This window comes from Rutilus rutilus (assembly GCF_951802725.1).
Source record: "Rutilus rutilus genome assembly, chromosome: 20".
In the NCBI taxonomy this organism is placed as follows: domain Eukaryota; kingdom Metazoa; phylum Chordata; class Actinopteri; order Cypriniformes; family Leuciscidae; genus Rutilus; species Rutilus rutilus.
The window spans coordinates 29887481-29904286 of NC_140225.1; the positions used below are offsets into that span (position 1 = coordinate 29887481).

At 38.5% G+C, this 16806-nt stretch overlaps 1 long non-coding RNA gene across 1 annotated transcript; it reads left to right on the top strand.

Moving 5' to 3' along the window:
- Positions 1–1952: 1952 nt before the first annotated feature.
- On the top strand, positions 1953–8652 carry LOC311280183. Its single transcript, XR_014625651.1, has 3 exons — positions 1953–2344; positions 2459–2564; positions 7936–8652. It is a non-coding gene; the product is annotated as an uncharacterized lncRNA (long non-coding RNA).
- The last annotated feature ends 8154 nt before the right edge of the window (positions 8653–16806 follow it).

Sequence of the window (16806 nt, forward strand, 5' to 3'; positions counted from 1 at the left end):
AAAAATTTCAAGTGACCGATAACATCTAAATTTTTCAATTGGCCCAAGTGAAATTCTGTAAATTTCAATTGGCCCAAGTGAAAATCCGTACATTTAATTTTATAATTTACAGAATTTCACTTGGGCCAATTGAAAAATTTAGATGTTATCGGTCACTTGAAATTTTTGATTTGGGAGGGTTAGAATTTTTTTACAGTGTAACATTTCAAAGTACCATGGTATTACCATCTCCTACTTTTTTGCATTGTAGGGTTATTTCTTTCTTATAAATTTTAGGCAAAAAAAGGAGAGTAAAATAGAAGGGGGAAAAACAGAGTGGGGGAAAACGAAGCATTATTGAGTTTATCATCAAACAGCGATAAAACCCCGAGAATAGTGAGAGCTGAGAACATCTGACTGCGGAAGTTCATTATTCAGAGCATCCGAACCACCTAATCCCAAACCCCGAAGAACTAATTTAATATCAACACATTGTGAAGCGTGAGACGCCCTTGAATAGTAAAAGGAAGATGGATGGATTTTATTTGATTTATTTCTAAATCCTATAGGGTCCTTTAGACATGCGGTTCTCGAGTGGTGAAAAGATGGGTAGCAGCTCTGTCCTGACAGGGTCATGGATTCACTGAAAACTGGAATGGCCATGTCATTTATTTAAAGTGCATTTTTATATCGGTCTAACCAAAAATCACGGTTTTGTTCAGTTAAAAAGCGAACAACACTCTCCATAGAAACAATAAAATAAAAACAGTTTTGTTTAAGTAGTATGTTCACTTGACACGTGTTGATGTTAAGAAACAAAATGTTTTTAGTTATATCTGAAGTAAAAATGCTACTTTCATATTATAGATCATTTAGTTTTTGTTTATTGTAAATTCAAGTTGTAAAAAGCCACCCTAAAATTCTATAGTGACTTACATTAAGTAGCATTTAGGCTTGTCTAAAGAAATTATACTGATTAAGCATGCTCTTTATAATAAATTATCTTTTTACTTTGTTATGAATGTTTTTGCATTTGGGAAAAATAATATATTTTGATTAATAATAAATAAGAATTTAAGGTTTAAACCAAACCATAAATATAATTTGTGGAAAAACTAATACATTTGGCTGTACAAAACCCCCCTAAATGCTAATAATAAAAAGCAACTAACCAAAATATGCATTTAGGGATGCCAAATAGACATCAATGTTTTAAAAAATGTGTTGTTCATTAAAGCACATCAAAGGCTGTGCTTCCAGTCAAGCTCTTCTGTACAAGCATGTCAGATCAGATGCAAAAGTGGACATGATGAAGTTCCCTCACTCTCAAAAACCAAGAACACAACAACTACACAAGCTAAGAGAAAATACAACCCAAACAGCAGAAGGGAAAAAAAGAAAAGCCACAAAACAATAACAGGAATGGAAATGAGAGAGACTTCTCACAGAAGCCCCAGACCTTGTGTTCATGTCCCTCCCCCTCTTCTAATCGTTCCTGTCGCCTCTGGTGTTTCCCAGGCTGAAGGAAGTGGGCCACAGGCCAACGATTCATATCTCTACCGTCACATTCGTACATAGTGTGGGATTCATACATATTGATGCTGCAAAATGTCAGAAAACTGCTAGAAAAGGCTAATTGTTGGAAAGTCTTGGGAAAAGTTACTTTTAAAAGTAATGCGTTACAATATTGCGTTACTCCCTAAAGAGTAACTTATTGTAATACCTTACTTTTTATGGAATGTAATGTGTTACGTTACTTTAGCCTTATTTTTCCTCGCCTGGGCTGGGCTTGCTTGTTTGATTTTTAATAATCATAATTTTTAAACACAAGTTTTATCTTTGGCAAATGTAAAGGCCCTTTCATACCAAAAGTGAAATGAATAAGCCTCAGGCTGGAGGAAATGCAAATTCACGTCTGTACAGTAGAGAGAGCGACTCAAACAAACCTTTCAGCTGTTCTGCCATTCTGGATCGCAGAAGAATAGGTTGCAGGAGAAGAAAGTTCAACACTCATTAATGAAAAAAAAAAGAAAGAAACACAAATGTGATGTTTAACTAAAGTCATTTTTGCTTATTCGTATGGTTGAATTGGATCATCAAAGGTCAACAGGAAAGACATTGGTTAAGAAAGTGAGATTAAATGCATAAAGTATATTTGTGTAATTTAACATATTTAATCATTGCAGGTTCGCAGGAGGAATACTGAATCTGTTTTCGTGCAAGTGAGATGAGTAAATGCACACTCACATTCAGTCTACATCTACAATAACCATCATGTTTACACACAATGCCTCTGCTCCTGATTTCTCTCAACATGGACACAGGAGAGGCGTCAGTCAATAAATGGGGAAACAAAGTAACTCAGGTATTTTGTTGTTAATTTAAAAGTAATATGTTACTTTAGTCACTTGAAAAAAGTAATCTGATTACGAGTTCATTGTAATGCATCACCCGCAAAACTGTTGCTGGAATTTTGTAGAAAGGAGCTGGAGACGCTGATGTCTGTGACAGATGGTGTAGTTCAGGAATGCTGGAAAACGGCACTTTCACCGGCTCCTTTTCCCACAGTAACACAAACTGAAGAGGTGAGAAAGACTATTTATTGGGACTAAACTCCCAGTCTCCATTCTGTCTAAGGAAACACAGGTTCATATAAACTGCACTCGCTCCGGCCCAAATGGTGCTCGCACCTCTTGAGCATTCTGCTGAGAAAGTCACTCATTTGGCACATTTTAGCAAAACAGTGACACTTGGTAAGAACAAATACAGCTGAAGACAGCATCTGCATGTCTCTGGCCTACACACAATCTGCTGACCGCTTCTGCACTACATATCTATTCAACATAGGCTCATTGGAAAAACATGTCTCTTTTGCAAAATTTCTCAAATACACCAAGAACTTTTATTTATTTTCACACATATTATTATTTCAGGGGCAGATCAGTTGATAAAGACTTTTTTCGCGTGGTTCCACAATACTATGTTATGAACTCAAAACACTTTTTACAAACTGCATGATTTGTAAAGTAAGGGTTCACACGTGTAGTTCAGTTCGTTTGGTCCGGACCCCCCCCAAAAAAAAAAAAAAATGTAGTGCTGGTCCGTTTAGCGTTCACATTGGCATTTTAACACCGGGCCTAAAGCATAGGGATATTTTCACAACCTGGCTTTTATTATGTATATATTTTTTGACGGAACTTATCGAACATCCCAAACGATGCTGTGTTCTGGGATAAATGCGCTCGTTGTATGTGCGTAGCTCCATATGATGGTATTTTGAAGAGCTTATAAAATGTGTAAAAGTGTCAAAACAGCGTCAGGAATCCCTCCGTCACACACACAAACGAAGATCTGCAGCGAGGAGACGCGGTTCTGATGCCTGTACTGAACTGTGATGAGCAACATCACGACTATGATGAGAAAAAACATGCTTGAGCATTCTGTCCTTTTTAGGGTCGCATCTTGTGACATCATGTTTTTGATTCGTTGACATTGCTGGTCAGAATTATTTGCCCCCTTGGTAAATATGATCAAAGATGGCTGTAAAAAATAAATCTGCATTGTTAATCCTTTTGATATTTTAATTTAAAAAAAAATGCAAAAATCAAAGTGGGGGGGAAATCACATTATGAAAAAAAACAATTTCTCCAAAACACATTGGGAACAAGTATTTGCCCCCTTTCATGAAATACTTTTTGCAACCTCCTTTGTCCAAGATAACAGCTCTGAGTCTTCTCCTATAATGCCGGATGAGTTTGGAGAACACCTGACGAGAGATCAGAGACCATTCCTCCATTCAGAATCTCTCCAGATCCTGCAGATTCCCAGATCCATGTTGGCGCTTCTCCTCTTCAGTTCATCCCACTCCTCTTCTATGGGGTTCAGGTCTGGGTGGCCATTGCAGATGCTTGGTTTTGTGCTCAGTGACCCATTTTTGTGTTGATTTTGATGTTTGTTTTTGGATCACTGTCCTGTTGGAAGATCCAAACATAGCCCGTTATAAGATTTCTAGCACAGGCTGTCAGGTTTAGATTTTTTATCTGTTGGTATTTGATCGAATCCATGATGCCATGTATCTGAACAAGATGTCCAGGACCTCTGGCAGAAAATTAGGCCCACAGCATTAAAGATACAGCAGAGTATTTCATTTTACACATGGGGTGCTTTTTTATCCCTGTATGAACCAAACCCATATTACGTGTTTGCTGCCAAAAAAGCTAATTTCTTTGTTTCATCTTACTGGGTTGCATTTACTGGTTGCTGGAAGCATTGCTAAAAATGAACAAATTTGCTGAAGTACTTTGTAAATAAACATGCGTGAAGTTGGGTAGAATTTGTAGAACTTTGTGAATGACAGGCAGAACTGTAAAGGTTTAGTTTCTGTGTGGACTGAGGAACGCTCTTGTTTTTCACGTTGCCATTCAGACAGCAAGACACTTTGTCATGTCACTGTTAATCCCACTGAAGACACACCTCATCAAACACCCCTCTATGGAAGAGCACTATCGGTTCCTTGCATTATCATTGGGGCTTGTTCCATAAAGTGGACAAATTCTGGTAGATAATGGCAGACATTATTTTGTGGATATGAGGACAGTACTAAACCATGCTTTTTTAACTCCAATCACATAGACAACAGCAGAGATGTTCTATAAGAGCGAGAGTTAGGGTTAGGGTTAACCCTAACCCTAACCCTTGTCCTCCTATAGGAGAGAGCAGTGCATGATAACTGAAGCCGTCCTGAGAGGAGGGACACTAAACAAAGCACAGGTGTCAAAGCGATTGCTGTCCTGTCGATGAGTGTGATTCGACATATTTAGCAACTCCTCACATATCAACTTACAGATGTATTAAAATAGCTGCATCTGATGCACGTTCATGCATAGACAAAAGTCGGACATTTTTTGTCCTAATTCTGATTGTGTGCACCAAAGGCACAGTATTTAACACACAATCAGGATTGTTGTCCTAGCTGACCAATTATGCTAGTGGAATGCTAGTGATAAGCTCTTCTGTAGCTAATATGGGACATTTATATCCAACATTTAACAATGATTTTCACTGAGTTTCAGTGTTTCCAGCCCAAAACAAGAATAATCTGAGAAGTACAGTCACAAATTATAAGTATAATCATCAATAATAAACAGTTTATTGGAAAGTTACCTCAACATTGTAACATACAAGCTGCTTATAAAGTAGTTAAAATACACTTTTTAAGAGGAGCTACACAAAGCTGATTAATCATTTTATTACACAGCTCTGTGGAATACTTGATTCTGATTGGTCAATCGTGCAATCCAGCGGTATGTTATTCCCCGATAACAGCCGGTAAAAACTGATAACACAGGCTCATCCGGGTATCTGTCACTGAAGTCTGCGCTAGGATTGCTAGAAAGTCTTTTTCCCCGTGGAAGTCTGAGCTAATTAAATCGGTATCACAGACTCGCTCTCTCTTGTTTCATACAAAAGCAGCTGCTGCCATTTTGCGACTATTGTTTTGTACACTGTAATGGATTATAATACAACAAACAGGTAAAATTATAAAACAGTTTAATCTCAAATCAATATCTCTTATCCCCATAATTATTCATGTGGTGAAATGCTGTGTAATAAGTGGTATGACTGTACACCGTATCTCTTAAATGTCTGTCTAGTTTGAACTTGTCGCTTGCTAGCAACTGCTTTCTCTGAGGAAGCTTTGCGTTTAAAGAGCTTATAAAATATTTAAACTCAGATCAATATTTCATGTCTAATTATTTACTTATGTAGCGAGTAGCAGAATAAACCTTTCCGCTTTGCGTCAGGGTCCTGATCACCCTGTCGGGGTTTATTCTGCGATAACAACCGGCTGGATTTACATGATCCCTTATTTAGCTAACTACACTACCATTGTAAAAATAAAAAATAAAGATACTAACTTTAACCGTAAAAGACTGTAAAAATGCTGCAGTAAAAACCTGTTCATTTATCAACAGTAAGTTCCCTTATACGGGAAAAACTGTAATAGATCTAACCATGTATAATTATGGTGGTTGTCAGGATGTTAAAAGTATAAAACAGATTTTAGTAGCAGCATAGTCTTGCTAATTCAGCAGAAAAGGCTGTTGGGTTTACCGGTTTGTAAATTACAGTTTTGAATTGTAAAATTTGTAAATTGTAAAGTTTAAAGAATTACTCTGGCAAACACAACTGATTTTTTAGGATGTCATAAACTTTTATTCATGCAAGGAAGCATTAAATGGATCAAAAGTGACAGTAAAGACATTTATAATGTTACTCAAGATTTATATACTCATTATAACTCATCAAAGAATCCTGAAAAAAATCATGGTTTTTAAAAAAATATCAAGCAGCAATATTGTTTTTAACATTGGTAATAGGACATATTTATTCCGCACCAAATCAGCATATTAGATTGATTTCTGAAAGATTTCAAAAACATTAAAAAAATATATATTTTTAAGATCCTAATCTTTGGTAGTGTCCATTGAAAATAGTTAGAAAGGAGTAATCTTATTAAATATGTAACAGATGTTACAATTTATTTATATAGAATCAGAGTAGTGTTTATTTTTCCCCACAAAAAATTAATGTTACTAAAGATTTCTCTATAAAATAAATGAAAAAAATCCTGAAAGAAAATCCTGGTTTCAGAAAAGAATCAAGCAGCAATATTGGTTTTGACACTGATAATAATAGGAAATATTTCTTGCGCACCAAATCAGCATTTTAGAATGATTTCTGAAAGATCATGATGTTTCAAAAACATTATATATATATATAGACCCCAATCTTTTGAATGGTAGTGTAGCCTACATTGAAAATAGTTAGGAAGGAGTTCATTATCTTATGTAAACCAGAGTACTGTTTATTTTCCCCCAAAATAAAAAGGCTCTCAATCAGTATTAAATTGAACAGACACTTTATCAAAACTAGGATCATTTCTGAAACGCACACTGAAATGAATCTTTGCAGCTTAGTGTTTTCTCACGCTTCACTACAGCTGAGCTCATGTCACTAATGACAAATGTAGCTAATTCGCCACTTTTAGCTAGTTACTTCCCAAGACTGATAACGACTACTTGAAATCAGTTATTTTGGCTGATTATACACTTAGGGTTAGCATTCAGTCTAATGGTCTGAAGTACCTCCCTTGCATCTGCTCCAACAATGGCCAAACCCTGACTTTGTGTCTGCAGCATCAGGTGCTTCGGCTCTGACAGCTCGGATGAAGCCATTTTGAGCGTTCACAGAATCATTAGCATTCTACCAATCAACTGAGGAGATGCTCCCACACCCCTAGAATCCCAGCGCACCCACACACACACACACACACACACACACACACACACACACATTGTGCGAAGGAGATCCATCATCATGTGGTAACGGGAATCCCTTAAAATACGCCTCATTCCCGCTCGCTCACAGACAGTATTGCATAGGAGGTGGGGGTGCTAGGGTCATACTGTCCTGGGAAAGTTAAGTTCTCCATTTAAATCAACAAACGATGTGGCCTTCTGCCGAGTATATGAATGTGCCCGGTGGCAGATGGCAGTGTTTCATACCCATAGACTCGAGCAAACCCTAATCCCCGGGGGATCGCGCATTCCCGGGTCATCAGTTGTTCACATCAAGGAGAAAAAAGGGGAGAGAGAGAGTGAGAGGGGAACGCTCGTTCTCCCCCTCCCAAAGCCAACAAATACATCTCAGGGCACTTCAGTAGAGACGTAAGCCTGATTGGGTGTCTATCATCTCATTAGTCTGGGGGGACTGGAAAGCCTCATGAATAATGATGCCAGCTAATTATAAAAGACAGATAGTGTGAGTTAGTAGAACTCACTCAAACATGGTTTAAGGAGCTCAGTAGGATCCCTCATTTTCTCCAACTCATTTAGTTGCCCGACTGTCATTGGTTTCTAAGATGCCTGCTGATTTTCTTCATTGTTTGTTTAGGTGGGTGAAAGCCGCACCAGTCCCACGCTCCAGCCATGTGCGTGTGTTTGTACATATCAGCTGCTGCGGGCCAAACAAAGAGGCTCATGTGACTCAGCAGTTGAGGGAATAATGTTCCTCCCCCTCAGGCTCTATTGCTGAGAGACTTTCTCACACCTCTCCATCTGGACTGGCTTCTTTCGAAACGTCAATCACAGCAGGGACTCCCATTTTTCAGCCAGCTTTGGGGGATGACCCTCTCTGGGAGATTTGGTGAAAAGTCAGGGAGATCTCCGAGGGATGATCGCGTAGAAGTCGGCTTAACCTCGCCTAGATGTGCAGAAGGTTCATAAAAGTCATTTGACAAAAGGAGCTGTCAATCCTTAGAATTGACATTCTGTTATACTGGGTTGTATATAAACAAAACAAAAAATCAAAGTAAAGGAAATGCACCCGGAAGCGAGTCGGAATCATATAAAAAGTCCGATCATTTAAAGCATAAACGATCTAAATAGTTCAATAATCAAATGTGACTACTGTTTTGTGTCAACTATGGTTGGTCTAGAATTTTACAAGGACCAACAAATGGAAATGAGCAAACGCCCTCTAGTGGTAATGTCGTAGAAACGAGCGTGATGTTTTGTGTTTGAGCGCCCTCTGTCAATAATATCCAGAAGTGACACTTCAGTATGAGTCCCTTCTCTCTCCCCATAACTGACTGTTGAGAACAATTATCCTGACCAGTTGAATGAGAATGAAAGTACGACAATGTCAGTGTTTTTTTTTTTTTAAATAACATAACTAAAATAAAATGTTTCAGAAATCATGCTTATTTTCTTAAATCTAGAATCGTATTTAATCCAGGTTACTGTAATTTATAAATACACATTGTTTTAATTTCCTAAATTTTCAAATTCACAAATTCATTAAACGCTAAATTACATTTTAATCATTTTGCCTTTTTTTTTTAAGGCAAAGTTAACTTGTCTTACCAGTTTAAGCATTCGGCCCCTGAACCTAGAAATGCAAGCCTCTCTTAGCTTCAGTCTAAGTTATAATAATAATAATAATAATAATAATGAATGTTATTTTATATAGTGCATTTAAAGCAGCTTCTCAAGGCAATTTACACAATAAAAAATACAAAGTAAAAAAAATACACAGATAGAAATACACAGTGTATAACAACAACAATAAAGAACACACTGGAATACAAAATACTAAAGTTAAAAAAAATGAGTTTTTAGGTTAGATTTAAAAATGCTTTACATTGCAGATTGGTATTTGATATAATATTATTTTAATTTATTATCATAATTATAAGCACACTGGTTTGTAGCGCAAATAGTTTTACTGTTATTCATACTCTTTGTTATTCATTTATTATTTACCTATAGCATCTAATGAATCAGAAGTCTCACACATTCAAAGCAAATAGTTCTTGTTGGATACCTTTTGTTTTTACTTTTGTTCACACATGGTTGTATCTGATGATCCACTATGATGCTGTTTATGTATTACAAGCCATTTTGTGGTGTAATGCTTTCATTAATGTTTGTTGTTTGTGTGTGTGTGTGTGTGTGTGTGTGTGTGTGTGTGTGTGTGTGTGTGTGTGTGTGTGTGTACAGGTTTATATTACATTGCAGGGACCAAAGTCCCCACAAGGATAGTAAAACCTGAGATCACCTACATTATGGGGACCAGCCAACAGTCCCCACGAGGGAAATGGGTTAATAAACATACTAAATTATATTTTTTTGAAAATGTAAAAATGCAGAAAGTTTTTTGTGATGGGTAGGTTTAGGGGTAGGGTTAGTGTAAGGAGACAGAATATACAGTTTGTACAGTATAAAAACAATTACGTCTATGGAGAGTCCCCACAAAGATAGTGAACCAGACATATAATGAAATAATTGTAATTCATATGCTGTGTGGACATAAATCATGGATACATGGTTACTTCTGAATGGCCATGGATGAAGAAAGATCCTTTTTTATCATGTAGTTACGGCACGTACCAGCAGGGGGTGACACTAACCAGATCTGCTGTATGTCTGTTTCTGGAGCACCACCAAAAGTGCACATTTGTAAAAACCAGTGTGGCATTTGAGAAGTTCATGCAGAGGTGAGGCCCTAGGTGGGATAAACTTAATTTTCTGCATTAATACTTTTTCCTTTAAAGAACTAATCCAATCAGAATTGGAGATTTGTGACTTTTAGTGTATGTTTGGCTTGAGGTTAGAGTCAGCAAATGAAATGGAATTGAAGTTGCAATAGTATTTTCATAAATATCTGAGTGAAATGGCTTCTCAAACAAGACGAAATATCTCTGGTTACTCAACCTGACCCTGGTTTCCTGAGAGGAGGGAACAAGACATTGCATCAGTAGCTGACACTATGGGGAAACCCTCTTTCTCCTATACTGAAGCCCTATTGAATGGCGTTGTGCACATCACGCAGCTGCTAACGTCACTTCATCAGAATCTTTTGACTGAGAGAACCATCTGATCCCCGATTCTGAGCGTATGTTACATTCCCTCCTGTCAGGAAACCAGGAGACGTTCCCTTTCACGGTCGGTTCATTCAACATTGCGTCAGTAGTTGGGTTGGTATCTTTTGAATTTTAACGATTCCGATTCCAATTATGCTTATCGATTCCAAATGGGTTAAAAAAAAAAAACTTAGATATCATTCACATTTGATTCATTGTAGCTAAATACTATGAACAAAAATCAACAGGCTAAAGAACACTTACACAAGGAACTTTTGCCTATGGTTTAAAAATACCATAGCAAAAACAACTAGTCTAACTAATATAAATTTCAAGCATTATTAAATACAAGTAAATACTCAGTAATTAAAAAAGAACAAATAAACAAATTAGCAATTGCACAAATAAATACAACTGAACATTGAAATAAACAGTGTTTTAAGATTTTCAGGTAGGTACAGACACTTTAATCAAATGTAAAATAACACTGCACTTTTTATGAATAAAATATACATTACAACAAAAGTTATTCAATCAAGAACAGTGAGTGAATTTTCTCTTTGTCTTTTGTTGTTTGATTAACGTTATTATAGAGACATCAGCAGGAATTTTAGGCTGCCGTCACTTTAAGAGCTGCACGGATCCAATTTACTGTTATACGTTTTCTTTTTCAACTGTTAATGTTCTCTTAAGACATAACCCACTGTGTTTACAAGAATATTTTGACATATCTTTGTGTGTATTTGTCCGTCCCCGATATACTTCAAGCGTAATCGAAGACTGAACTATTGTGACGTCATTTCGAACAAAATGGGCCAAAACTAAGTTCAGTTAGTTTTGGGTGTTTGAAGCAGCTTGCCAAAAAAAGAGTTTGCCAGCTTTTCCGGAAAAGTTTACTTCGCCTGGTAAACACCTTTGTACTACCATTGGTCTGTGCCGATTACTTACTAGGTAGTTGTGGCTCTGAGGCTCTGCCTTCTTCACGTGGAAATCTTTTCTGCTTCATTTCTCCTGTTCAATCCTTGGAGGTCAGACATGATCCGCGAATGATAACATGAAAACACAGGAGAGCTGCTTTATAGTAGAAAATGTAGTTGTACTTCTGATGAAACGAGACACTGACACTGTTTTTCATGTTTATTACAGTAAAGCTGCTTGATTTTAAGCAGTCTATTGTATAAAGTGCTATATAACGTGACGTGATTTTACTAAAGTGCCGAATTGCAGAGCTTGTGCAAACATATCCACGTTGCTGTGATCAGATGAACGCTTGCGGGAAACTGTGAATTCATGATTCACACAGGTGGGGGACTATAAGTGTGCATTGATGCTTGCTATACTTATAACTGCTTATTTTGTATGAAGGCGTGAATGGCAGAGGAGGATATTTGCTCTGATATTGAGAAGTTTTGTTTGTTTAACAAAGGTAAGGACATTGAACAAAATGTTTTTTGCTCGTGAAGGAGTGAGGGAGTGAGAGTGTGCAGGCCCTGATGCTTTTGGCACTTCTAGCGAGTTGGCCAGGCTGGTTTCGGCTTCACCGCTGGTTCGGGCTCCTTGCTTGAGGCTGACGCGGAAGCAGAAGGACGTCCAGAGGAGCGCTGTCTAGAGCGCTGAGCAGAAGATGATTCTGAGTGGGAGGGGAGCATTTTAGAGTCAGTGCTTCGATCAGGCATGAAGTGACTTTAGATTGTTTCTGGGCTTCCAGAAAATGTTCTGAGAACGTGCCAACAGCGTCACCAAATAATCCAGCCGCATGAACTGGGGCATCCAAAGCCCCTTTCATCCCGGGAAATTGCCGTAAAAGAGTGCCTTCTGTGTGAACGCAAACATGTCCCGAGATTGATGCTAGGATCGATGCCAGGATAGGGACCTAGTAACATTGCCGGGATCAGTCCCGGAACGCGCCCTGTGTGAACAAAAGCCAGGACCAATGCCATAAGGGGTGTGTCTTAGTGGTGACGCACGTGCTATCGCGCGACTCTGTTGCTCTTAGAAGAAAGTCTGTGTTTTTTCATCAACAAAGAAAGAACAAAGAAATGTCTGCAAACTGGAATGTAGCAGAGACCAGGGAGCTCCTTACTATCCGCGCTGAAGCTGAGATCGTTCGCCAGCTTTGTGGAACTGTATGCGATGCGTTAGTGTACATGTTTTCGACGCGTACGTTACACGTCACATCCTGACGTCACGTATCTTTACGGGATCTTTACGGGATGTGTGTGAACGCACTCACAGATTCCGGAAAATCACTGGCAGTGTGAATGAACCAGAATCAAACAACACATTATCCGTGTATTTTCCAGAATCTCTGTGTGAAAGGGACTCAAGAGAGCTGTCTTCTCAGAGTCTCTAATCTCAGTCAGCATGAGCCACAAATTACCCATGCTGCGGCCATGGACTAGGCAGTCTTTTTTGTAGCTCAGAGGGCTAGGTCAATGGCACCTGGTTTAATGGCACCTTAAACAATTCTGGGTCTGGACCTTTCTCATCCATCGACTTTAGCAATGGGAATGCCCAATGGGAATAAAGGCCTTCGCTGCTGCCCGGCAAAGCATCACCTTGGATTACTAGCCTCTAGTCTCCTTGTGAAACTCGGGGAGGAATGGTGCTGGTTTCTGGGGGCAGGCGGCCCGAGTGCAGATACCATTCATCCAGTCAGCAGGCAGAGACCACTCCAGGCCTAATTTCAGAATGCGCAGCAGTTCGCCTCACCTTGCTGTGAGACGCCATTGATTCTAGGACAGCACTAAGTGGAAAAACCCCGGGCTCCTTCAGAGGGGCGGGGAGAGTCTTCAGCATAAGATTCAGCAGGTTCAGGTAAGTGCAAGGCACGCGGGGAGCTGGGCCAGCAGCCTTACAATGGCGGAGGGGGAAACACGTTCATGGCCAGCTTGTCACCAAGATGGCGATACAGAGGCGAAGGGTCCTGACGCTAATCTCCTCGCTGTGAAGGTAACCAAGCCCTTCCACCACTGCCTCCACATGCACGACCCAGCCAAAAACATGCTCAAATTGTTCCCATCCGGGAGCTCTATAGGCACTGTACTGGGTTTGCAGCCTGTTACAATGTTTTTGGATTAAGTGGTAATTTTTGTGAAATTACTTATATTAATTAGGATTTAATAATATATATTTTTTTCTTGGTGCTTGGTAAGGATCCTCTCTCTTAAAGGGGGAGGTGTTATGGTGTGTGGGCGTGTTTGGTTTTCTTTTTGTTCTTCTCTTGGTTTTGTAGGTGGCAGGTGAGATGAAAAACACCTGATTCAAATTAGGAGATGTAAATATATGTATTCCTGTTACATGCATGGGATGGCTTGTGCTACGGATAAGTGACATCATCTCCAGCTGACCTCTTGTTACCTCGCACAAACGGAAACTGACAAATCTCATGGCATAAGATTGCATAATATTCTGTGAAACTCCTAGAATTATGTAATAAACTTTATTCATTTTATCGACAATCTTGCTTTGTTCTCCCTTTATTGTTGCGGCCACGAGCCGGCCGTAACGGTCCCGCACAGGAATGGCACTGTTTCAAAGCCATCTCTTTCAAAGTTGTCTTGAAGTTCGCCTGAATGCAGAAGGGAAATAATCCAAATGAGGTGTTGACCAGTGGCGAATGCAGGCTTAAGTAGACAGATGTCATGACGGAGAAAAATTCTGATGCAATGATGTTAGCGGCGGCTTAGATAGTGGTTGGATGTCATTGGCCGGCACCAATCAATAGTTCAATAGAGAGAGAAGGTTTCCCCATAGCGTTATCTACTGATGCAATGTCGAGTGAACTGACCTCGAAAGGCAATTTTGTACATAGGGAATTGATGGGATCAATGGATGGTTGTTTGCAATTGCTGTGATCTCATGTGAGTGATAGGTTGTCTCGCCCTCATGCCAGTGAACATCATCAGAGAAGAGATGTCACTGCAAGGACACATGAATTGAAAAAAATTTTATATCAAGATTTATATCAGTATTCCATTAAGAATTGTCCAAGAATTGTCATGTTGACTTTACTAAATGGCACTTCAAGAAGATTATTTTGTTTCGAACCAGTGGTTCAAAGCTAGTTTTAAACTCACCAAGTCACGTGATTTCAGCTCGTCAGGCTTCGTTACATCATAACTAAATCTAAAAATGCAATGGTTTGCCGCTAGATGCCGTTGATCTATAAACGAGTGTATGATGGGTTTTTTATCTCGTGTCAGTTTTAAAATGTAGGTTCATGTTTTAATTAATTTAATATATTTTAATACTTGTGTGTCTAATACAAAAAGGAGAATGATTAATGATTTATTTTACATATTTTGCCAGCAGGTGTCACCAGTCTGTGGTGTATCAAGTGCTTTCGAAACAGTGAATCAATTGGTTCAGGCGTTCAGCAAAGCAATTGTTCAATTGATTCAGAGTTTCAAAAACCTTTGTTTCTCTCATTACTACCTAGTTATATGCTAGTGCTCCTAAATAATCACAAAATTGACATTTTAGAAGATGCTTTCAAAAATGAATAGTCTCTGTCTTCCACCAATATGGATCAAACATTTTGATGACACATTCTTCTCTTCAGATTTGGTGTACAGTGTGTGTTTGTGCGCACAGGTTCTGTGTTATAAGCCTATAGGTTAAAAATGGCATATATGTGGCCACTATTAAGAATTACAATACAATTTAGTGGTTAAAAGTGCCTTCACTAAACAAAACTCACAGTGCCACTGAACGAGGTGTCTCTGAATGTACTGATTCAGTCACCGAATCACTCGTTTAAATAACCAACAGTTATTCACAACTGCAACAGTCGCATTGTATTTCATTAAAGGTGCTGTATGTACGTTTTTGACTGTACTAAAGCATAAAAATACAATATGTTTGCAGATATTTAGGAAAAATGCTGAGTTCACGAAAAATACTTCTACAGACAGTTATTTTACTTTGAAATGTGCGTTCCGTGTCAGAATGTTTGTTTTTGTTTTGGTCTGTGCGATACCGCACGTTGCCAATTTACCCAATAGTATTTTGCCACCACAGGTTGCCAGTTGGCGGGAAAACACAGCATGGAAGCCAGCAAACAAACTGGGTAAGAGATCACAGACTCTACGGAACCTAAAAAGCCTCAGCACCCCATCTAACGGGAGCATATTAAAACGTGGTATCAACTCATCATTAATCAATAAATCAATTTATCAAATTGCAGTAAGTCATTGTGAATTCCACTCGTTCCTGTTGCGTGACCTCAAAATGGCGACCCGTGTGAGCGTCGAGTCTGAGCAAGAGGGGATGGGGAAAACAACTCTTTCCAATATTTTGAATTTGGACTGCAGTACCCATTTCAACTTCTAGCTGTCAATATTACATACTGCACCTTTAAGGATATACATTTCTACTAAGAGGTCCTAAAAAGACTGTAGTCATTATAGGTCAACGGCTGTGTCTGAAATCGCATACTTCCCTTCTCTGTGAAAAACAGCAGCTTTGTGACAAAAGATGTCAGAATTCACAGTACTCATAAAAGAGCAGGCAAAAGGTACCTGAATGACCTACGACTAGATTCTGAAGTGTGCAAACGATGGACACATTCCTATCCTATGAGCCAAAAACAAAAAAGGAAAGGTCAAGATCAAATGTCACTAGTTAACACAAGTTCAAGATATTTTCACATTTTGTTCTACAACATAAAATACATCATACCCTCTTGCAAGTGCCAATATTTTAAAGCTTTTACTTGTCTTGAAAAAGGTGGTTGCTAACAAGTGAATAAATGAATTACAAAGTCAGGGACATTAAACGGCATCACACTGAACAGGAAATCTCATTTACTCACTAGTCCCCTTTCACAGTCTCATTGTGTTTATATTCATGCACTTGCAAACTTTCTGGGATTTTTTTTTTTTTAATAAAGATTGAAACATTTATCTGAGGCTTGGTAATGTTGTCACTCGACCGTTACAGTGTAGTTTATTTATAGCCTGCCTACATTAGGCTTTTAACTTCTGCCAATTGTATTTAGGCTTCAAAATTCATAAAAGTTTCAGTAGTTGAAGGAAGTGAAGACACATCGTCCATCTTTTTTTGCAGTCTAGTAAACACGTCATCAGAGAAGACAATACAAGAACCTGCATGATGGAGGGGAAGTTATTTTGATTAAAGATTACGAGGTCACGTGAATTAAAATAAATAAATAATGAAGTGTCCGGATTAAAAAATGTTTAAAAAAAAATACTTGCATATCCCATAAAAAATAAGAATGATCCATTTTGATTTCATGGTTACCATAATGATGTAACCTGTGACTGGACGAATTAGTAAATCTAAACGAATCTTTTTACCCAGCGATGAAGATTCGAGTCACTACGATGAATCAAAAATCCCCGCTACCAATTTTTAGTAACATGCGCATGCGCGAACTC